General features: G+C 42.6%; 1 protein-coding gene across 1 annotated transcript in view; it reads left to right on the top strand.

Moving 5' to 3' along the window:
* LHFPL3 (LHFPL tetraspan subfamily member 3) overlaps window positions 1–25,280 on the top strand; it is a 182,479-nt gene that overhangs the window by 61,517 nt on the left and 95,682 nt on the right. The gene's annotated exons all lie outside the window — the stretch shown is intronic.

Here is a 25,280-nt window from a genome sequence, read left to right as displayed (position 1 = left end):
AGTTGTCACATGCAACTTCTTCCATATATGTGTCACCACCTGTCTTAAAAGTAGTTACCTTAGTGGCCTCACTGCTCGGTTCTTACGTTGATTAGAAGTGCCCTTCCTACTTCTGGTATAAATGTTAGCCATACACCTATACCTATTCATTTTCTTAGTGTCCTCTAGCTTAACCAGCTCTTTTTCCTCCCTGGTAATAAATATGCAAATTCTTACCCCACTACTATATTTATTCTGAATAATCATAATCTGCCCTCTATTGCCCTTTGCTATCCAAACAAACCATGTTCTTTTAGTCACTGCTTGTAAGTTAAACACGTAATCTTCCATAGCATCATGAATGCCACGTCTCTGTTCCCGCTCCACTTTGAGATCACCTTTCTTAAACATGGAAGCATGCCATATTTTCATATACAATACTAGGAAGGACATTCCACCATTTCTTTGTGCAAGGCTGTTACTGCTTTCCCATCTCTGTGGAAATGCTTCTGATATATTCTAGGATCTTTTGTGCCATTTCTGCCTCACGTTGGTGGTTTTCAGTGATTCTGTGACCAGCCGGTGGTTCTGAATGTCTAGAAGTGTCTGACTAGATATCAAGGTGTCTGTCCTCTACGATTTACAACCAATGACCTCTCTGCTTATACCAGAAATGCTCATTATTAGTCCCTAGGTGTATGGTCTTGCACTTTGCACAATTGATTTCCATCCATTTCTGTTAGTTCAGACCTCAAGGTCATCTGGTTGTTACTGTGTGCAATCCCAGTTCTCTTCTGAATTGCCAGAACTCCTCCTAAGTAGGTATCATCAGCAAATTATTACCACCTCTTGCTTTTGTTTACAGTCTTTAATGAGATTGATCCCCAAAATGAATCTTTGAGGAAATCCCCTGGTAACCCAGAAGTTCGCTCTCAGGTTTCATTGTGAAGGCACAACCGCGGTCTGCTTCAATTTATCTGCACCTTTTCAGACGTTGCCGGCTGGTTTGTGGTAGTGCCTGGTGAAGACCGGCTGCCCCTGCGTGGCTCCCCTCTCCATCCCTATCCATTTTTACACTGAGAGGGTTATCAAGCATTGGAACAGGCTGCCCAGGGAAGTGGTGGAACCATCATCCCTAGAGGTATTTAAAAGACAGGTAGACATGGTGCTGAGGGACGTGGTTTAGTGGTGGTTTTGGCAGTGTTAGGTTGATGGTTGGACTCAATGCTCTTAAAGATCCCTTCCAACCTAGACAATTCTATGATTCTATGGTGCTATGTTGGCATTCACAAAGTGATTTGGGAGGAGGCAATGGGGTACTCCACTCCAACCTGTCCACCTCCAGCTGGGGTTTGCAGGCACCTCCTTCTCTCTTCTGTTTTCCCCTCCAGACAATTTGTCCTTAGCATAAATACTTACACTCTGTGGTAATTTCAAATTCACTGTAAATATCAAGATTGACTTAAAGTCAACACATTTTGCCATAAATAGAGTGCATTTCGTGACAAGTACATAATTAACTTTTTCCTACTCGGAAATTCCTAGTTGGCTGCTTGCCAAATTAATTCAGTCACAATATGTGTTATTATTTAGGATGATACCAAGCAAATTACTAGTGTGTCAACTAATTGAAAGTGTTCAAATGTCAAAACTTCAGCAGCCTGCAGTTTCCATTTGGAGGCAGGTTAGAGTGGTGCTGCAGTAAATAAAAACAGGTCCTTTTTTCCCATAGTTTTTGTGTGAGGACCATTTATTACCTAGGATTGATGCCATCCTCAGAAGTTAGTACCTAAGTTTGTGACTGGGTAAAGCTCTTTGTTGGAGTAGCTGGTTTTGATGAAATTAGCTTCCGGGTGAGTTTAGCCTTTTTTTTACATACGTAGAGTGCTTTCAGCATGATGTGGTAAGCCACATGCTTTTGTGCAATAATGAATGCTATTACCAGGTGGCAAACGATTGACTTTTAGTTAATATACAAATACTAATTAAATTGGTATATCTTAATTTCATTATTTGAAAAGAATAGTTTGATCAGGCTAAACAGGCCCCATTCAGTGCTCGGCTGGGAACTACAGGGCTTTCCTTTCCCTGATTCCCTCCTGTACTTTGAACTCTGGCCCTGGCATTCCCAGCTCATGCAGCCATTCCAGCAGGGAAGCAAGGGCATGGAGGAGGCATCCAGCTGTATCGTCTTGCGTTTAGCGACTGGTGACCTTCAGCTACTGGAGAGATCCTGCTGTGTTGTGTTTTCCATGTAATCTCATCGGCAGCACGGCTGGTGCCTGGCGTGCTGCGGCATCCCTCCCCAGCAAGGCTCGGTGCCGTCTCATGCGCTGCTCGGGCAGGGTGGTGTCACCTTGGAGAAAAGGCTTGTTTCTCTCTCACCCCCTGGACGCAGGGGCTGCTGGCAGCGTGCTGCCCCACCACAACCTGCTTTTGGCACGGTGCAGGGAGGGATTTCACGTGTAAAGAAAACCTTTTAATGCTTAGACTTTCTGCAAGTGGGGCTTGCAGCAATCACTGTCCTTTAGTTTTCTCATCATCCTGGAGCATTAAAAGAAGGTAGTGATGAAAGTGGATTAAGATGGGTAATGCATTGTTGGTGTTGATGGGGCAGTTGCGGTGATCATTTTTTTGACTTTTGCACACGTTAAATCAGAGGGCAACAGAGAAGAAGTGTTATGCTCCAGTTACGCACCTGTATTTTCCGCCATTTCCCTCCTTCGCACTTCACCAGCCTGGGGTGTATTGACGTGGCCACGCTAACAGCCGGCACAGGAGACACCTTTCCTTCTCCTTCAGCTTCTGCTTCATAATTCTCCGTGTGCAGTGGCACCCGGAGTGCCTGGACTGTCTTCATGTGGGCTTGCTCTGTGCAGGCTGAGCCGCATCTCTGCCAGGCTGGAGGGGAGAAAGGTGCTCTGGGCCATACTACAAATAAGTGTCCCCCTGTCCCCCAACCCAGCCATTACCTGCCTGGGAACTGGAGGAAGGCAGGCGTTAGATAGCCATTAAACCCAGCGGGCAGCAAGAAATGAAGTTCATAGCCACAACGCGTATTATTTGCCAGTAGTCGTCACTTCGTGCAAACACCAGCAAATCAGCCAGAGAGCTCACATCATTTTCTTAGGAGCTTTGCTGTGTAGTTAGGAAGTCAGTAACGGCAAGACGTAGCAGAAATACTCTGGAAGACCTTAGAAAATGGGCAGAATCCAGGTTGGAGGGAGGAGTCTGAAGAGAGGTCTGATGAGTTGAGTGTCACTTACAAACCCACACCTTTAATGTGGGAGGGTGGTAAGTTCTGAGCAAAGTCTGGCACCACAAGGTATCCAGAGGAATCAGAAGTTGCTTAGACAAAGCAGCCTGAGCCTCGTCGCTGACATGGGGGCTGCACCCCGGCAGTGCAGGAGATGTCCCTGCAGGTTATCAGCTGGCTCTCGAGGAGAGGACCTGGCGTGCACTGGGGCTTTAGGTTTTCCTTGACCAGGAGGTATTTTCATGTGATATATCATCTGATTTTATATTTTAGGACCAGGAGGTATTTTCATGTGACATACTGTCTAACTTTATATTTTATCTGTAATACCACATGGGCATTATCTTTGGTTGAGTTAATCTAAATCTAAATAAACAGACTAAACAACTGAGACCATTATTTGACTGCAGTAATCTCTGCGTGCAGCAGCCGCCCATCAGAGTTGCAGTGCTGAACCTGGAGGCTTTGCGCTGTTCTGGAGGTATTTAAAAGACAGGTAGACATAGTGCTTAGAGATACATTTTAGTGATGGTTTTGTCAGAGTTACGTTAATGGTTGGACTAGATGATCTGAAAGGTCCCTTCCAGCCTCAGCAATTCTATGATTCTGTATTGCAAAGACGAACTGTTTAAAATCTCATCGGTTTAGATGAAGGAAAGAGCATCCCAAAGGGCTGGATGTTGGTCTCTGCTGCCTCAGTGAGGTTTCATGATTGCTCACTGTTCAACAGACCTGCTGTCTCTGGGCTCTGGATTTCACCCCAGAGCGAACCCATTGATTTCCACTAGCACAGGTGAGACTCGTGTCTACATCTGGGGTGAGTGACCACACAGGTGAGCGGAGCCTGTGCTGACGGGGGACGGCACTCCCCTCACCTTGAGTGCCCATGCACGGCGGGTTGTGCACCGCTGGGAAGACAGCAGGTCTGGCTGTTAGGGTTGGCAAAAGTAGGTGACACTGTATTTTCTACTAAAGAAGATGGCTTTCTGCAAAGCAGAGATCAGATGAACTGCATCCTCAACATGCGTATTTCTCCCCATTTACTGTATGGAGTCCTAGAGTGATTTACTCAGGTATGGAGTTGGGTGAGGTGAAAATATCACTGCTTGGTAACAGCGTTGTGGCTATGATAGAAATACCGTAACTGCCTTACGTCTCTCTTTTCAAGTATAAATGATGAATTTTTCAGGACAGAGTCCTTCTGTCAGGACCCCATGTACAACACCTTGCACAATGGGCCCCTGAGCTTATCTGAGGTCTCAAAAGGTCTCTGTACTATAGCTTCACCTGTTTTATCACTTCTCTATGAAAACTAATAGAAGTAAACTCGATGGTCAGTAGAAGCAATGATACATTACACATTTGCATTCTGTTAATGAACGTGTCAGTGTTTAGTCATAAAGAAGTTAGTTTAAAATGTTTAGCAAATGCTTTTTAAGCTAATGTACTGTAGTGGTCCCTTTTTAAGTTAGCCACCGTAGTATACATTAAATGTCAAGGTGCTCTGGACTGAACAAAACAATATGTCAACATTATGCAGCAGCTGAATGCTAGATGCATTTTAGATGCCCAGTGAAGGGAGAGAGATGCTGCATCACTGGGAATTCTTCCTGACTTTCAATCAAATAGCTGATCTGAAATGCCAAACACAAACTGCATTTCATTTAAAAATGCTGCTAGGTAGTCCTTGATTGAACACTTTGAACCTGATCAGAATCTAATTTGTTTTCGTATTACAAGAGACACTTATATTAGCACCTCTAGGAGATCAATAACAGATTTTAATGCATACTAATAAAAAAGGTCCTAATTCCAAATACAGATTTAAGTTTCACAAGAGCAACATAGTTCTTGCTAATCAAATATCTTTGTTGAACAAGAAGCAGTGAAATGGAGACAAACAGCTCGGAATTATACTAAAAAATGCCACAAAAGGAAACCACACTAATCTGTTTTTCACAGTTGTAAGTGCAATTAAATGGCAAATTTTAGGGGAAAACGCTTCCTCATGGGGGAATCCTGACTTCTTCCTGACAGTTAGTGTTGCTGCTCAGTGCACGCTGCAGTAAAAAGTTTCCCTTTATGACAATAAAAGCTGTCATCATCTGTAAAATTAAGAAAATAGGGAAGAAATAATGTCCATACATGATTGTTCATACTAGCAAGTAGAGTATTGACTGGCAGAATGATTTTGCTCAAAGGATTTGCCATGGCTGTATAAACTCCGTATTCAGCTAATTGATAATGAAGACAACCCTTCGTCTCGCTCTTCCATCGTACCCCAGCCAACGCTTCCTTGGCAGACTGGAGCCCTAGGAGTGCTGCTGCAATAATAACTGTACGTCAATTTAGTAATAATATGTTCATTCAAAATTCTATATGGATAGGATGCAATTTGATTTTTTAGGATTTATTCTTATTTTCTCCATTGCTCTGTTAATTACATTACTGGATTTGGTGAGCAAAAACTCAGCGTGTCTCCCAGATTTCAGCAGCCGATGCACAACTCAAGAAATTGATCTTGGCGGTTTTGTGTAGCACTGCGGGCGATTCATTGTGTGGGAGGTGAAGGAAGACTTTATTGATCCTGTAATGTCATTCCCCATACTTCTGTCCTCCCCCTGAACTGACCATTTCTTCTCCACTGCAGTCATCCACATGTTGCAGAGCCACACTCCTCTCACTGGTGTAGCACCGACCTCTCAAAGAAAGATGCTTCTGACCCCACTTACTGACCCACATCTGTTCTTTGGGACTTGTGTTCTGACTCCATGTTGTGGCCGGTTGAGGGTTTGGGGTTTTTTTTGCGTGCATACAGTCATACTCATTCGAAGTATCCAAGATTATTTTTGCTGGGCCTGCAGGACAAATTACACCTGTATAGTTTATCATAAAAAATATCAGACGTTAAGTTCTGAATCTGTTCACCAAAGCAAACAAAATATCCAGAATGCCTGGGATTATATTCATAATATGGCAAGGAGGAGACAGACTGTGTGAATATAAATCGGTATTTATATGTTGGAGCCCCTGCTTCTATAGTTCAGGCTTTTTCATTCTAGAGAAAGCTATAGTGATTTTCAATTAACAAGGCAAAATTGTTTTTGCAGTTACGTAATTGAAGCTCACAGCATGGTCATGTTTCCGTAGACCGGGGCGGTGGCGAGTGGAGCGCTTGTGTCTGAGCTGCACCAGGGAACTGGGGAGGGACAGTCGGCAGTAATTCAGAGATGCCCTCCAGGGCCTCCCTCCCACCGCTTGGAATTTGCTGCTGCAAACAAGGAGATGGGATGTGGGATGCCTTGGGTTTAAAATGCCCAATCATTTCCATTCAGAAGTAACAAAACGCCCTACCTAATGTTGTACCTAGAAAGCGAGTGTCCAGCATCATTGTTGTTATAACAAGGTCCTTATGTGAACACTCTCCTTCCCTAAGTAGACAACACCCTTTCCCTCTGCAGCTGGTACTGGAGGAAGGGGTGCTACCACCATTTTCAGGCGAAAGCTTGCTGCTCAACTCTTGGCTAGCTTTTGCATGGCATCACCATTGGTGGCCTGGACTCCACTGGCAGAGATGGCCGTGCTATCGCCAGAAATGGTCTTTGCAGCTGATAGCACCAAAATGAGCATAAGGTCCTCCAGGAAGGGAAGCTGCTTACACCTGAAAAAGAGAAAGAAAGGGTCCCTGGAGAAGATGTTCCTCGGGTCTAATTTGGTCTCTCTCCCCTCCATCTCTCTGTGCCCAACCTACCAGGCTGAAGTTACAGTCACCAGGGCTGAGCACAGCTCTTGCTCCTAGGCTGGATTGGCAGGCATGCCGGAGGATCTAACAAACCCATCCCTACTCCGGGGACAGCTGCTCCGGGGACAGGGTGGGCTACAGGCTGGGACTACCGCATGCAGCGCATCCAGCAGTAAAATGCATCAGGAAGTGGTTGTGGTTTGGTTGGCTCGTAGATTCATGGACATTTTATATCATCAAACATCTCACGTTTTGGTGTAACTGAAATGTGGGCTGCTTTTTTCATAGGATGAGTAGACATAGCAATGGACGGATTTCCCTAACCGCGGGTCATTGGCAGTGCTGCACTACAGTCACCCCTAAAGTTTCCACTTATCTCAAAAGAAGTTTGCTTGCCAAACTGTGTGTGGTATTTGCTACCGTGGGATTTGTTCTCCGTACAGGCACTTTTTGTCACTCTATCTCAAAAAGCAAAATAAACCAAAACAAGAACAGTAAACAAGCTAACCATGAAGCCTGCACACGCAACGGGATAGTCAGGATTTTGCTTGAGATAAGAGGCTGCTACAAATGGTTACTAAATCTGATAAGGAAGTGTTGCTGGTGGAGTGATATATTACTTAAGGCTAATTTTGCTTTGATTGAGGACTTCTTAACGTATTTACGGTATTTAAAATTATTTCTCTGCTGATTTTTTGTTGTTCAGGAATGCAGTGTCTTTTTTGCATCCATAGTTCACATGCATGAGCATTTCTCACTTAAACTCTTTTTCTTTACTGTTATTTGTTATATTGGAAATTCTCTTCTTTGACAAAAATAGATTTTGGTTATTGTTCATTCTGTAATAGCAAGGTTACTAATGCAAAAAGAAATCTAGATACAGTCCAGAAGTTTTTATTAACATTTTATTTGCTGACTTTAAATCTAGAAAGGTTATATCAAGTTTAAAGCATATTAGCATTTGTATTGAGCCCTAACTATTCCCTGATGACTTAAGAATTACAGTTTACTGCCTGTGAATACTTAATCTTGCTTACTAGGTTTTAAATTAGTAGAATAAATGCTGCTAAAAAGAAAAAAAAAATAATTCAAGCCATGTACATGGTGGAGGTTTTTCAAAACTATACTTTATGATTAAACCTGCCATAGTATTTGAAATAGATTTAGGACTCAAAGGACATACTTATGTTTCATGGAGAACTAAATATGGAATATAAATAATTCTAAATACAGTTCAGCCAAATATAAATCAGTAAGAGGGAGAAGAGGACAGCCCTAAATTATATCTCATTGCTTTTTGCTATATCCTCTACACAAAAAGAAGCCTCAAATTCTTAAATCTTCAATTATTTCAGGCATACGTGCTGTCTCAGTACCCTTAAACTAGGGTTGTCCATGTCCATTTCCAGCTTGGGAGCCTGAATTAATGGAAGACAGTGCCTGTCTTTCCCCGAGAGAGCATAGCTGTGGTGTTAGAGGTGCGTGTTTCACTCTGCTAGCAGTGTATCCTCGGGATGACTGTTACCATCTTGCTTCATCCAAGCTACCAAATAGGTTGCTTGAAACCCTACCAGCCTGTTACACACAAAGTCTTGCTAATGCTTTACATCACTTGATGTAAGGCCAAGAATTTAGTCTACTTAAACTCTTAAGAGCCTGATGAAATAATTATTATTACTCCAGTTACAATGACTGCAGTGAACACAAGTTCAAATTGTTGAAATTATATATACATAAAACTTTCTAATACCCATCCATTTCTCTGGTGTAATGCTCATCCTTCCATTGCTGTCCTGGATCCCACTGTTGATGACTTCAGTCTTGGGGTATAGAGTATCCTCAGCATCCCAAGTTGCATGATGTTGATGATTTCCTCCTAGAAGATTTCCTCCGACCCTCTTGGCGTCATTTTTGTCTTTATTAACACGTGCTGCAACTTGCCATTTCTTCACTGGCTTGCAAGTCCACAAATTCACTGTATCTTTTACATAGGGTGGATATTTGGCCTTTATTCTTCTTGTTACTCCTAAACCACGTTTTACTCAGCTCCCAGGCTGCAGCCCTTTGAAGACCAGTAATGCTCCACCGGTGAGCTCCTTACAGCCCTGGAGCCACTGGTATCCTTGCTGTTATGAATTTGTGATCATTTAGAGGGAATTTTAAAGAATGTTCTTACTTTTTTAGTGAGTTTTACTGAGGGTCTGCTGAGAAAAGTGATGAGGCTGCTTTGTTAGGCTGAGAGGGAGAAGTCCTAAAACCTGTACATTGTGAAACTTTAATTGTAAGTAATTCTTCTTGCAGTGCTTATCGGGTGAACTGTACATATTATATAATGTGGAACACCGCTCTAATCATAGCAGTGATTATTATGCAAAGCCTTTTTCCAAGGTAGGTCTTGAAATGCCCTAAGGACACAGCAGGGAAGCGTTGGGAAATTCAGGATGCATTTTCACACTTTTATTTTATTTTATTCCCTCACATTTCACACCACCCCATGCCAATCATTTGTTAATGAAGAACAGGGACAATGAATCTGAAACATCCAGAACTTTCTTCTTGTCATTTGTTCTTGAAATTGTACCTTACCTCTGAGATATACACTGAGGGAAGAACTCGCCATTCAGATGTTGCTCTGCTTTCAGTCAACCTTAGTAGATCAGATACAAAAAGAAGGTGACCCTGAAATGCAATGACCTTCTTGGCACTGCAATCTCAAATCAACAAACAGAGACGAAAATAATTAGGAACTCTTTTCAATACCATAAGACTGTAGTACGCAGTTTGCTTTTTTTTTTTTCCCAGGGAAAACATTGAAAATTATACAGCGATGCTCACACAGAAAAAGTAAGACTAACAAGGTGCAGGATAAGAACACCATTGCTTTCTATGACTAGGCTAGCATCTAAGTTTCACATAAATTGGACTGTTCCCCAGCATTGTCACTCTAAGTAGACTATTAACCCTGTACCAGAAGTGGAAGCCTCCGTCACGCCAGTGTGCAGTGAAACCCAGCACTGGTCACTGCAGACAGGCTGCAACTCAGGACAACACAGGTTCTGCTTCCAGCTGCCTCTGGGTACCCAGGAGGACCCCAGTTTATCCCCTCCACTCCCCGTTGCGTGCATTTAATTTTGCTGACTGCAGCAATTCCCAAATTTATACTTATTCTGAATTCTTCCATGGCGAGTGACTGTACCTTCGTACTGTAAGCGGGCCATTTATTCACTTGCCCAGTAATGCCACTGGCATAGCAATGGAGTTGGTTCTCTGGCCAGTTATTTATAGGAGTGGAAAGTTAGGTACGTGGGGAATGGACTGTCAGCCATTAACTCAATGTATTTCTTAGGGCACACGGTTGGTCAAAGTTCAAAATGTGTGACTTTTTTAATACTGGGGATTTTTTTAAAGCTTATCTCTACTTGTAGGATTGTTTTTCTCTTTTGTTTAGTTGCTGAGCTGTTGAAATGGTAGTATTCAGTCCTAAGGTGTTTCTCCAAATCACAGCTGTTGCGGCTTTCTGTTAAGTGAGGTCTTTGCCTGGAAGTGGTAAGTAAACGTTCATCTAAGCATGCAGTGGTTTATGGGTGAGTGTTGGAGAGCAGTGTAGATATCCAGTCTGCCTGAAGGTCCAGTCAGCCTGTGGTGCAGTCAAACTCCCACTTCTCATCTCCCAGGAAAGCTTTGCACCTCCTTCACGGTGGTTATGGTGATATAAAGCCTTAGCCCTCATGGGAAGGTGACAACTCAGGTCTCCTCCTCCTGGGCAAGCAGCTTAATCAGAGAGACAGGTTTTGTTTTGCTCCCTGTCTTTGCTCCATTTGGTTTCTGGGCACCTCCTGCCAAGTACTGGTATTTCCCCAGGGCAGAGCACCTCCTGCCTGTGGTCAGAGGAGGGAAAGAGCTGAGGACTTGAGTGCCATCACCCACACAGGTGGGTCTTCTGAATCCTGCATGGCCTGGAGTACTGTTGTCACCCCCATGATGCTTCAGGATGGGGAGGAGGTCAGGGATGTCCATAGCCCCACCAACATCAGCCACATTCATGGGGAGGTGTCTGAACGCCGAAGCTATACAGGGATCTCTCCATGCAGGGTGGGTCAGGTGCATCCAGAGAAGTTGTTTGCAGCCATCTTCTCCCAGGACTGGCATGGAAGGGTCGGGCTGTGGCTTCTGGTCACACTTAGGTCCAGAAGAGGCACCAAGCTGTGCAAATCTACCAGAAGAGCACTCACTGCAGGGAACAACTCCAAATTCAGACACCTCTCAGGGTTTGGCCTGATGTTGAGTATTGCATCCATGGGCCAAGGCACATAACTTCAACCAAAATCATCTGTACCCACCAAGTCTTTTATTGCTGTGGGCCCAATCCATAACAGGGCTTGAGCTTCCAGCTCTCACTGTAAACCCTGATGTCCCACTAACCCCTGTGAGGAAGGCAGGCTGCCCAGGCTGGCATTAGGAACCTGAATACTGTTGTGGTTTGTGGCCCTGGGGAGTTAGCTTCCTACTGGTAAAACAGCAACAGTTGTCCTCCCCTTCCCAGGCACACGTTGACACTGGCTGATTTCTGGAGCATGAACGTGGATCATGTTTCATCCACCTTCCCAATTCTAGATAGGGCAAAAATCCACTCCAATATTTAAAACCTAACTAAGCACATTTATCAACAAGACCATGGGCATATCCTTCTTCCTTTGTCATCATGGAAAATAAGTCTTTTAGGTTCCTCAACTCGTACTTTTGTATGTTTTAGTAGGTTGGGATTCTCCTTTTGTTTTAGCGTGGACATTTATTTTTGTGCTGTTTCTTTTAGCTGTGCATGCAGGGATGCTGTGGGATGGTAACCATAGTAACTGCAGAGCATAGAGGACGTAATTTCACCCCAAAAATGCATATTACCAGGTTTGTGTTTGCTGGAAGTGAATCGTCTCGTTCCCTGAACAATAAAAAGAAGTGAAAAGAACTTATTTATTTCACCGTGATTAAAAGAGAAACTCAGACAGTTAGCATACGGTGGGAGAAATATGCATTAGGTGCTGTTCTGGTATGTCCAAGAAGCCAGTATAGAGAGATAAGATCAAACATAAGTCTAAGCGTTATTTCCATACAATATTTAATAACAATAAAATAATGTAGTCTGAGGCTTTCTTGCCCACACTGGGTATTTCACCATCTTTGTGAATATTGTCAGGTGATCTCAGGGGTCTGGTGCAGGGGGTTTCACTGATACGATGCCAAAGCTGTGGTTCTTTGTACCTGTAACATCTACCATTACAGGTGATGAGCAACTTGCCCCTTACTCCAAAGCAGAAGCCCCAAATACAGCAGCGATGCAGTGTGGGGCTCAGCCCCTCATCTTTGGTGTCCAGCTTTGAACGCTCACCTATAGTAGGGGAGTGGGGGTCTCCCAGGGGTTGCCCCCAGGGGATGGAGCTCAGCACCTCAGGAAATCCTCCTGGGCACCGAGGCCCCAGGAAGTGGAAGATGAGGTTGGAGAGTTGGAGCTGGAGTTTATTTCACGTGATTTAAAACTGCTTGGGAGGACATAAGAGTATGAAGTAGTACTGGAAAAGCCACGAAGTGATTTTGCTGTAATGACATCCCCAGCCTGATAAAGTTGGCCTGTTGTGTCACAGGTCGGATGCGACGTTCTGCACACAGCCAAAACCTTTTTACTTACTTGACAGAGGTCCCAGTTTGACCCAGGATGTTACAGGATATTGCTGCAGAATGCTTTTTGCAAGAAATCTAGTGCTCTCCCTCCCACCCCCTTACTCCATGTGAACAGTCCTATTTCCCCTGTGCAGAAGTGTCCCAGAAGAGGCAATACGGACCCTATGACTGCAGTGGCTTCTGTTTCCAGCTACACACCACACTTGTGTATTTTAAGGACCAAACCAAAATCGTGACAGTATGTAGTAATGTGAATTACTGTCTTCCCCTTGATAGCACTTAGACAGATAGCTGCATTTATTGTTGAATAAAATCACATATTATAAAAGCACTTCAGTACTAAATAGTTCTAGGGATTTATTTTTATGTGCATTTGAAAAATTAATGCCTTGATGAATCACGCACCAATAAATAGTTTCTTTTCCTAGAAATACCTTTATTCAGGGGACTGCTAAGCCCAACCCTGAGGAACTTAAAAAATTACTACACTGCTTACAGTAATGAGATTATATTCATAATGCCAAATTTGTAATAACTTAAAAAATAAATTAGCCTTTGCTTTTGAACTGATATTTACTTTTCCTTCCTCTCAAAGGGAAACAAACTTTAAAATGAGAGAAGCTGAGTTTTACAGAGTAATGAGACTCCACAAGTCAGATATTAATGAAAAACAATAATGGCGAGAAGTGTTGACTTAATAAGAAAAGAAAAATGAAGCAGCTTAGTACTCCTTAGCTGGTCTAACACTGAAATTGGATTTACGTATTTATCTTTTTAGGAACTCCTCCCAGTATGACTTTCCACAGACTTTAGTATTAGAATTTTCATCATGTGGAAAGACTTGTTTCTCTCCATTATGCCCAAAAAATGTTACTTGGGCACAAACAAGCATTTTTGCCACAGTGGAGAAGAGGAACAAGCAAAGCAACAGACGTATAACAACAGGGGCCCTTCATGGCCACAGTTTTTTGCACTTCCACGTAGATAAGCAAGGACACCTACAACTCCCCAGTGAATCTTTCAGGGTTTTGCATGCTGCATTTCTTGCCTGCTTTGATCTCTGGTACACACTCCTCATGAAAATACTGGTATTTCCTCAGGTTTTGAGATAATTCTCTGTCATCCAACAGAAAAAGTGGGAGAATACTGCAACAGCTGCTGCAAATCAATAATAATAATAACAACAACAATATGAGTGGTTATTCACTTCATAAAACAATGACAATGAAAGTACTAAAATGAGCCTTTTGTCTTAAAGAAAAAGAAAAAAAAATCCCTTAGAAGACTTCCAGTGTACAGTAGAGAGTGAACAATGCAACAAAAATATTTAAGTGTAGCAATAGTTGATGAATAAATTGATTACAAGAAAAAATATGCTTTAAAGATTCATGAATAAATGCAGTTAACTGAATCACCATCACAATTAGCAAACCATGTCTGTGTGAAAAATATATTGTCAATTATATGTTTTGTAAGTGAAATCAGTACATGAGGCTGGCTCTTCTACAAAAAGGAAAGAGAATTAATTGGTGTTTGTAACTGAATTGAAGAATATACTTTGTTCTCTAGAAGAATTTGATTTCTTACCTCAAGCTTCAGACCTGTTCCCTTTCGAAAGGTTGAGAAAATATTTTTTCCAGCATTCACAGGATGCCTTTCCATGTCCCTTCCTCCCAGCAAAAAAAAAAAATAACAAAAACATCTAAAGTTCAAATGTTTAGAAAAATATTGCCCCAAGGTCTGAAACTAAATACAAGGAATTTCCTGCTGAAAGTGTTTATTCTCCCTACAAGACAGAGGCATTGACAAGTGTATTTATTTTAAAGGGAAGGTGCCCTAGCCTGTCTGCAACACAGCTTGGAAGAAAACGCTGATAACTCCAACGTCAGTAGCTGTGGACAGGGAGGCTTGTCAGTTAAAGCAGTTCCCATCTGAGGAGTAACACCACAGGAGTGACATCATAGGCATCCACCGTAGGTGGATGAGCAGGAGCATACCGGGTTGGATGTCAGATCTACTGCTGGGTTATGTGCTCCTCTTTCTCCAAGCCTGGCAATCAATGAGCAGGACCAACTCTAGCTTTGAAATCTCTGAGGAAGCTACTAAATAATCTGCTGATCTAGTTAATGGTGGCATTGGTTTCAGCAGCATTTGTCTCTTCCTAGATGGCATTGACCTGACGTGACCAAAACAGGAGCTGGCAGCTGGCTTGTATTTGTGTTGATTACCTTGACTGTCTACTGTACACACCTGCAATTTCTTGTACACATATGCGATTTCTCCTGGTAATTAGAAATATCCCAAAAGCTCCTTGATTTCCTGAGCTCTCCAAGCTCGCCCTCCCTGCCGGTTTAAGGCTTCATGTTCAATTTATTTTGGTTTGCAGTGTATCATTTGTGCTGATATGGTTTGACTTGGTTTTGACACTGTATTATTGTCTTCCCAGCCTTGCACTGCTGGCTGTATGAGTGCCTGATGATACTCAGTGGCATGCAAATAAACAGACAATTGCAGTTGGTACAAACATCCATTGTATTTCACAATGTGCAGGCTCCGTAGCTGATTTCCAAACCTAAACATGTGTAAGTGGTTTCAATAAGCTGTTTTCTGAAAATACCCATTACTGTCAATCCAGGCTACCTCATGGAAAATTTCCTGTTTAAATGTCTTTATCCTGTAGTTAGTGCTTGACTGGCCCACAGGTCTGAGCAGAGTCCTGCTTACCTGCTGGGGTCCTGCGTTGCTTTTTCAGCATTGCTCTCTCGTTTGGGTGCTTCCCCACAGCCCTAGCTCCCATCCCAACAGACGGAAAGCTCAAAAAACTTTCCATGTTATGTTTCATATGTTTCGACCCATTTATACTGCGAGAATAATCCCAGGTATCCTTCCTCCTATGTCCCAACTGTGTATTAGATGATAAGGACATCTGGTCAGTATTCAAGGATCACCTTCTCCGTGTCCAGGAGCAAAGTATACCGACAAAGAGGAAGGCAGGAAAGAATGCTAGGGGACCTGCCTGGATGAACAGGGAGCTCCTGGACACGCTGTCACACAAAAAGAATCTTTACAAGGAGTGGAAGAAAGGACAGCTGGAATGGGGGGCATATAAGGAAGTTGCCTGAGCAGCAAGAGACCTGGTTAGAAAAGCTAAAGCTCAGTTAGAATTACATCTAGCCAGGGAGATCAAGGGAAACAGCAAAAATTTCTCTGCCTCTGTGCAGTGTTGCCTTCAGGCTTAATGAAGGCTCTCCAGAAGGGCTAACCCAGCCCAAACCTTAGTCTGGCTGTCCCTGGAGGGAACTTTCTTCTACATGTCAGTTTTAGTTCCTCCAGCAATCTGCAGTTTGTTTGGGGGTTTCATACACTAAGTTAAAAAAAAAAAGAAAGCAGTGATGACAGAGCTGAGAGAACCGCGGAGTCAAGCGTGAGTGACCATTTAACACCAGTGGCCTTTCTCTACTCACTGCAAGTAGTTTTCACTCCCACAGCTACTCTTGTCCATGTTAACAGTATGTTGTGTAGATTAGAAGAAAGTCACTTTATTTCATGGTTGCTTTTGGGTCTTCATCAGATTATCTCCTTGATTATAAAGAAGTTCCAGGCATCTGGAAACAGGAGAGTTCCTACAGTGCTTCCCAGTCCCTCTCAGCATGACCAGGTGCTGGGTCAGTTGCAGGCGCCAGCAGGGAACAGGTCTCCAGAAATAGCAGCTAGATCAATCTGAAGGACGCCTCCATCCAAAGAGGAGTACCTTTGCAGTCTCTCTACAAGCTGCATTTAAATGAAAAGAACAGTGAAACCACAGTGTGGTAGTGTTAAAATGAAGGATAGTCGTGTACAGGCACACCACACTCCTGCACGCAGACATTCGTGTTTTCTGTTGACCTAAGTTGCAAACATGTCATGGTTTAGGCTGGGCTGGCCACTAAATGAACAACAGATGCTCTCTTCTGGATTACTTGAAAAGAAAATTGGTTCTGTTCTACCTCAAACCAGGACAAAACAGGAGAAGCAGGATTCACTTCCACTAGCTGTTTGTGTGGTCTTCACGGCAGGTTGGCAGAGGATGCTGTGTAGAGCGATCACATCCTGGGATATGAAATAACATAACATAATAACGGTGCTGTTTTCTAGTAGATTCCAGGAGTTTTTCCATGGCAAAAAGGGTAGAAGAGAATCTGACTCTTCTCCATGGAGGGTCCAGTTGTTTTAGAGAGCACTGCCAGAAAGCTGTAGTGTTTGGTGATAAGATTGAGGAAGCAAACTGTATGAAATTTCTGTGCTATCCACCAGAGCTACACGGTACAGCCCATCTTTACGCTAGTTTTATTCCTGGGTTTGGTGGCATTTAGCTAAATCTACTAATAAAACTTAATGGATCAAATTATCTATCGAAGTTTTACGTGCTGAGAGAGGTAGAAATAAGGCAGTTAAAAAACACAGTGACTGAAAGGTGGAGTCAAGTGGTTAAAGAGTTTTACAAACACCGAAGTTTCATTTTTCTGGAACACGTCATGAGAAAGTTCATCGTACAGGTCCTCTGGCCTGCAAATCCTGCAGCACTCCCTCTTCTCCCTCTACTCTTCTCTATTACGAGTATCTTTTTCATCTGCTCTAAGTAGGATCTTGGCCCGTGAAGCTCAGCTTATTGACCGCTTTCCTCCTTAGCTATCTATCCTGCGCTGTCTGCTCACGTGCAGGAGCTGATCTGCTCATCTGGTGATCAGTTCGAAGCAAATAAGACAGCTGACTGACACGTATGGCACTGATTGACTACCAATTGCCTATTTCTCAATAAGTCAAGGTGGAGAATGCATGGAGACAGGACAAAGAGATTTAACATAAAGACAAAATTCACCTTGAAGAAGCAATTAAACAAAACTGAAGAAGACTGAGGTTGGCCAGTTAGAGAGAAAGCACTCAGCTAAGAGAAAAACAGTCACAAGGAAAAATAAAAACTGGCATTGGCAACTGAAAGAATGATGAAAAATGGAATTGAAGTTTTGAATCCAAAGATGACAGTGGGAAGAAAAAAATGGCAGAACCACTGCCAGGTAGTCAAAAACATAAAAGAAGGATGGAGGAGAAAAAAGAAATTCTGGTTGCACAGAAGAAAACTGTAGCCTGGTTGAAAGCCTAAGCTACACCTAATTAATGTCCTAAATTAATTCACATGTAAAATAAACCGATGGGAACCAGAGTAACATATCCTTACACAGCAATTTGCATCAGCTTGCGTAAACTGATTTCAATATACAGCCAGTTAGGCTGTCTGATCAGTTTGAGCATTGAAGAGGACCAAGAGACCAGAAAGCAACAGATGAAATTGTCCTTAAACCTTCCTTCTGGTTCTGGACGTGATACTGAATCCACTTGTGCAGTTCAGAAGTGCAGTGAGACTGACAGTTTGCAGTGTGAAAGCAATCTTTCAACCAAATAGTTAATTTTAATATTTGCATTTTGAGGTAGTATGTTAAAATCTCCACTATGCTTCACCTTAAATTCCCATCTATGTGATAGAGTAGCAGAAAATGGGAAAACTCTTCTGCAGAAATCTCCAAGACTTGAATTTGAACACATTTCCATGCTCCTGCAGCCTATTCCCTCCCCTTCCAGGTGTTCCAGTCCCTCGCAGAAAATTTCAATAGTAATTACTGTCCTTATATCATTAACCACACTAAAGAAATACAGTTTAATACTCATCAAAGAAATACAGTTTAATATTAAATAGGTGTTAGTTCTAGAGAGGTCACCTTGAATAATGAAATCCCAAGCACAGTGGCAGTAACGCTAATCTTTGTTTTACAAATATTCCCCAAGGCCTTTTTCAGTAAAGGAGCAAAATGCTCTTCTGCAAACATCAGGTCTTCTTTAATTTCTTCCTTCATTTTCCCTTCCCTTTTTATAGCTACCATCTATTTTTTCTTTCCTAACTATGTGCTTAACCTAGTGGTGTTGGTTCGAACTCGTTATGATGGGCTTTCGGGGTTAAATTCAGCAATTACAGACCCTGCAGTGCCAGTAATGTCAGTTTGGCTATCTGAGCATACGTTTGTGTTTGTTTATGCTGAAAAGGTTAGGTTTTGAGGAAGGAAAATCACTGTTCGACTGCTCAGCAGCTCATTGATTCACTGAGAAACACAAAAGGTCATTTGATTTGTCCTTATGTGGGTGCAACTCTGCCCCTGCTTCTTGGGGAAGTGTTCTGCAGGGATCTTGGAAGAGGCAAGATCTTTCCTTCCCCATCCATGTGGAGTGTAGTGCTGGCTTTACGGAGATGCATTTTTTTGCAAAGGAGTATGGCTGTATAATACTGTTTGTATGCTAGAAAATCCGGAATGGCCTCCAGGACTGCATGGAAATGTGTTGCCTAAAACTTGGGACAGTATCCAAATCTTAAACTTCTTTTGAACATATTCATAGTCAGAAGGAATATCAAAAATGTAATGTGAGATTGCAGCCTCTGTTGCTAGGTCAGTTTTAAATATTGTCATCTAGAAAAGTAGGCATAATGGTTTGGGTACTTCAATTAGTATTCATATTGGATGGACTTTCTTACTTGATCATAAAGTCACAAATCAAAGCTTATGCATCGTTGCCTTTTGGGATATTGATCCATGTCCATGCAGGCAGCCTGGCAAAGCTTCTGTTAAATTAATGCAGGTCTCAAGAGTGACTGAGCAAAGGATTAATGTAGAAGACTGTTAATCAAATTAAGTGTTTCCTAAAATTCTGTAATACATTTTATGCACAAAGGAAACTTTGGTAAGAACTCGTTATTATAACAGAAATTATTTATTCTATTGTATTTCATAATACCAAATGGAAATTTGTTCTCTTCAGTGAAATCTGGTATTTAAACATTATAGCATGAAACCTGGAAAAAAGCTTGTATGAATAGTGACTTGCACAGGAAAAGAGGAGAAAATACGGAGAAAATGGTGAAATGGAGGTTCATGTCTTGTTTGGTCACTTGTATGTCATAAAGAGAAATTTATGGGCATGTGTCTTTATAGATTCTATAAAGCTGTCTTTTACCTTAATTTCCCAGCACTTTGAACAACTTCAGTGGTTGCTTTGTGCAAGGCAAGCAGGTTCTTGGCCTAAAAGAGTGGACTCTGGTCCGCATAAGTAGGGACAAGAGGGCTGAACCAGCAGCGCTCACCTGCGTGCAAAGCCCTTGCTACTGCTCCACGCGAGCACCTGAGCTGGGCAGGCGTGTGGAGGGGGCTGAAGCCACATTACAACACAGCTGTTCTGCACAGGCTTGAGTCCATGTGGTAGCCTCCATGATCCTGAATTGCACAGGTCATACCAAACAATGTCACCTAATCTGGTGAACCACGTTAGTCACATTTGGGAGAGTCAGTTCCACACTGCCACACTGGCAATAACCACAGGAGAGTTTGTCCATGGACCACAGGCTCAGCTGTAGCCCACCCCTACTAGTGGTCTGCCGTCTCCTGCTTATGAATCATTGGGATGCCCTTGTAGTGACAAATAGGACATCGTTCCTGGGCTGCAAAAGCAAAGGGACCCAATTATCACCCTGTGCTCAGTGTTCATGAGGCCCCATTTGTTATGCTGTGTCCAAGGTGGAGCTCCCCAGTGCAAGAAAGAGACGCTACAGTTGACAAACTGGAGTAAGTCCAGTGAAGGGCTGGCAAGGTGGTTAGGGGGCTGGAGCACATGCCATGTGAGGAGAGACTAAGGGAGCTGTGTTTCTTCAGGCTGGAGAAGAAAAGGCTAAGGGAGGTTGTAATTCCTGTCTTCAGCTACCTTCAGGAGGCTGTAGAAAGGGCTAGGTTTTTCTGAGGCACACAGAAAAAAGGAAGAACAGCAGTGGACACAATGTGCAGGAAGGGGAAATCCAAGAAGATGTAAGGAATTAATTCTTGACAGTCAGAGTGGTCAGATATTGGAGCAGGAGCCCAGAAAAGTTGTGGAGTCTCCGTCCATGGAGATGTATAAGATTTGGCTGTTCAAGGCCCTGAACAGTTTAATAAAGCTTCCAAGTGGTCCTGCTTTGAGTAGGTGATTGGACCAGATGACCTTCAGAGGTCCATCCCAACCTAAATTATCCTGTGATTCTATATTCCTGTTCCTCTTCAACTCTCCTGCTATGCTAGATGGAGAACTCTCCTGAACAGAGGCATGGACCAACTTCTGTCTTCCTTCACACAGGGATTTGCTATTTTTTCTGCCCCCCAAAAAATTATTTTGTATAACCACAAAGAAAAGGGCTGAATTTTTCTTTTAATGTGCGGGGTTGTGGAACAAAGGAGAGGTCCCTGTTGGTAGCATGTATCTGTAAATAAGCGAATAGCAATGTTATTGACCACTATACTCCTTAAGGTTTTCCACCAAAAATATACCCTTTCTGGTGCCAACTTATTAGCAAATAGTATCTTTTTAAGCCACTGAACAACATTAAAAAGGGCAAACTAGTTCTCATGGAGGCTGAATTTCATAGTGACTTCTTATGGCACATTTAGAAATCCTTTCTGTAATACCAGCAGCGTACAGTGAGACTGCCCTGTTGGGAAAGGGGTGATCCACATAGAGATTATCACATTTCTTACAGGAGACACACACCTGGCTCCCACTCTCACGCCCACCTCATGCCCAACCTGAATGCAAGCATCAAATGAGTGATGCCAAGGGCTTTGGCACCATCACAACTCTCTCTCATTAACAGCGGAGTCACACTCACCCCTGAGACGTGGGTCTCCAGAGTTGTCCTCTGGCTGTCTGACACCCTCACATGTTCTTGAGAGCACTCTGGATCACCTGGATCCCAATGAGATCTTCCAGTTCTGCCTCTCGCCTCTTGTATAATGTTAATGGACTATCGCTGATAATTACGTCCGGATTAACAGAGCTAATACTGCTCATCTGGTCTCGTTGGTGGGTGGATTAATTAAGTAGTGCCTGTAAAGAAATGCAAACATGAACGTACTGTTCAAGTTCTAAACATCTATGTTACCAAAATCCTAGGAGGAGTATAATGTTGCAGTGGGTCTGTGTGGGCAGAGGCTACCCTCACTGGCCAAAGGGACGTCTCAGATTTAGCACCACTTCTGACCTTACTGGGAGTTACGGATGTTCACTGCATACATGGGTGAGCTTCTCATGTGCGGCTCAACGTGTCACAACAGGTTCATCTGGTTTTTTTCTTTCTTCGCTCCTAATTTAAAACACTTACTCCAAGCCCTGCTTTGATCACTTGTATTCCCTGACTGTGCAAAATTACATTAGAGTTTAAGAAAAAAAATCAGATACGTGGAATCAGTATGCTCTTTGCATATAGGAAACCACTTATTAATTTTAAAGGCAGCCATTTGATATATGAAGAGTTCATAATATACGTGGTGAAGTTTACGTAATTTAACAATTACGTATATCTGGGTCTGCAGTTGACAAGCCTGATTTATTTGGGCTGATGAATTACAGGCTGCATTAAGTAATTGGAATGATTTAAGACTATTCTGCAGAAACACAGCTGAGAGACATTACAGTGGGTCTTTTTATTTTTAAAGCGTATATTTTAAGAGCTTAAATTGCTACCATAAACACTGTTTTAAACTTTAACCATACAAGTAGGTCCGTTTTCAAAGACAGTCGTTTATTTGTCTAGCAATAAACAATAATTTTTAATACTCAGTGTTGGTTTTCATTGACTCCCCAGCTCTTTGGCAGTGACATAATGCTGTTTAGTTGCTTTTGCTAAAAGACTACGTCGTTATCATTTGTGTTATTATGTGAGACAAAAATACTTCCTGTGTTTAAGAAAATAATGGTTTGAAGGTTGGAGAGAAGCCTGGGATTTATTTCAGTTTGAAAGTCCCTGTTTGTGGCAGAAGTCTATTGGGAGACTTTCCCCTTCCTGCGGGCTCCGGGTGGTTATGTGGAGGGATGGCGATCCTTCCGCTCCTGCAGCATCCCTAGGGAGATCGGGTTAAGTCTCCCCAGTTCTTGGGGCAGGTCTTCTCCCAGTCCCACACAAGAAGCCTCCAGGGGACAGCGTATGTCTGGATGTGGTTTCTGAGCACTATTTTAATGTCTGAGTGCTAGCATGAGATGTTTTTCTTTGATAAGTAAACCACCTAATAAATTGCATCCTGAATGTATGCAGTATTTCTTAAGGTCAAGTTACGCCACTCCCTAATAAAATACAATCAATAACCATTGCGAGAAGCCTGTAGGGTAGTGTATCATTTGTCTTGAAAACTTCTGCTCTGAATAAGAATTCTGACTTCACTTTTCAGTATAAATCGTGATCTCTCCTAGCTTCTGCCAGGGATACCATAAAATATGTCATTATATTAATCAAAGTTCCAGCATCCTAGCATCCAAACTATGAGTTACTGCTGTACTACAAATGCTCAAGAAAGAGTACCACATCTTATCCTAGCCTTGCTGAAAAGCGTAACATTTACCGTGTGATGGCAGAGAGGGCAGCAGACTTTGTAGAATGCTAATTAAGCCCTGTCTTTGGAGATTAGATTGATTTGATAAATACACTTTAACACTTATTTATGTCTTTATTACATGCCTATAAACTACCTATGACCCTTTTTAATGCTTTATAAATAAATTAATGGATTAATTGAATATTTCCCCTGTACTTTCCAAATAAAGTCATGAAACTATTGGAGTTCACCAAAAAGATTTACGGATCTTGCTGCATAATCTGGTACTTGATGTTATTATTTAAACTTTTTTTCAACACTTGAATAAATGTTCAAAGGAGTTTGGGGGCAAAATCAGAGTTGCAACTTTTGGAGCCAAAGCCTCCTCAGCCTTTGGAATAGACTGCTCCAGGATTTTCTGTGAGTGACTGACCTCACAAATTAAGTCTCAGCTTTTTACTTCATTTGCAGGGAATTATCTTATTTAATTTGTGCAAGGAGCAGCTGTGTTAAGCGTTTACATGGAAAGGATCAGAAAAACACAATAATGTGTCTCTGCATAAATATTTTTATGAACTGTGAGTAGACTACAGTAAAGATTAGGTAGGAAATATTTGGTTAATTCATTTATGTATTTATAAAGTTCTTTCAAGTGTTTGGAATGGATTACAGAGGGGTAATACAGTGTCAGGAAAAAGCCAACATCAATTTGACCAGAACAAATCATGTCAAAACAAAATAATTCCCTCCTAGGACAAAGGCAGGAGACTTTGTGGACAGAGGGAGAGCAAAGGATGTCACGTAAGACTTTCAGTGCCGTCTCGCACGGAGGTCTCAGAAGCAAGCTGGAGAAGGAAGTCTCCTCTAGGTGAAACTGTGGTAGGGCAGGTGAGCACTGGCTTCCACAGCCTCATTCACAGAATGAAATCCAAGGTTTAATTTCCAACAAGGAGCTCCACAAGGCTCTGACCTGAGCCTAAAACTGCCCAGTGCTTAACATCAGTTACATGAATGGGAAACTAAGGAGGGTGTTTATTAAATCTACATGTGACAAAGACTGCAGGGAGCTGGAGGGCAGGTTTAAAATTCAAAATGATCTTTCAGATTGGGAAAAAAGTTTGAAATATGTAGCATGCAACTCAGCAAGTTTTGGTTACTTTTTTCCCAGCCTCCCTCTCCTGTTGGCCACCGGCTCTAGCACTCACCATTGCCTGTGCGGCAAGTGCTGCACGGCCCGTTTCTCACCCTCCGGGCACAGTTGCCTCTTCAGGTCCACTTTCTAATTCAGTTCTCCCTGGTAGGGGGCCTGTCTGCTCAGACAAAAACTGCCTTGGCACTGGACCTGTCACTTGGCATTTGGTATCCAGACAGCGTGGCAAGTGTTGAGCTTGACTCTACAGGAGACTGACCAGAACAGGCTGAGCCCAAACGTTCAGCAGTCTGAAACAAAACCAACCCCAGCCACAGCTTCCCTTCCCGTACGTCTAATGTATGTCATATTGTATGTCATATTGTGCATTTCTCTCATGCACTTTTTAACTGGGTAACTGTGTTATCTACATGTAATGCATCCTGTTTCTTACCAATAGTCACACTAGCTGTTTGGCTCGTCCAGTTTGTCTTCATGTTTGAACATTCCTCAAAGTGCATGTCCCTCCATACTGTGCTATATGTTTCTGTGTAAACCTCTGCCAGTCTTGTCATAAGCTACACACATCCAGCTTGTCAGCACCTGATCTAGCTGCTCATCAGCTGCACTTGTGTGTTCCTCGCTACTCCGCTTGCACAACTACAGTAGTCTGCCTGCACATCATTCAAGCTCCATCGCATTTCTGTACACAGTGGCAGCCGCTCTTGCAAAGCTCTGAACATAGGTAGGATCCTGCCTTAACTGTGACTTCGTTGCACAAATACTCCAAAAATGCAGCAGCAGAGTCCTCTGGGTGGCAGAAAGTGATGCAAGAGATGCAGTGGTTGTCAAGCAGAACACAAGTCAGCAGTGTCATAGTTCTCCAAAGAAAAGCAACGAGCCGTGTGGGATGGAGAGCCATTATATGTATTAGACATTAAATAAATAAGGAAAGAAATGTTCCATTGAGAACTAGTGACAACTTAGCTGGAGTAATCAGTCCTGATTTGGGCACTGCACTTCCAGAAACAAGCGGATTAGGCTGGAGACCACAAAGGCAAACAATAAGAATAATCAGAGATTTAGAAA

Source organism: Rissa tridactyla, chromosome 1 (genome assembly GCF_028500815.1).
Source record: "Rissa tridactyla isolate bRisTri1 chromosome 1, bRisTri1.patW.cur.20221130, whole genome shotgun sequence".
Classification (NCBI taxonomy): domain Eukaryota; kingdom Metazoa; phylum Chordata; class Aves; order Charadriiformes; family Laridae; genus Rissa; species Rissa tridactyla.
Note: the sequence above shows the minus strand (reverse complement) of the source record. Positions and strands in the feature narration are given on the sequence as shown.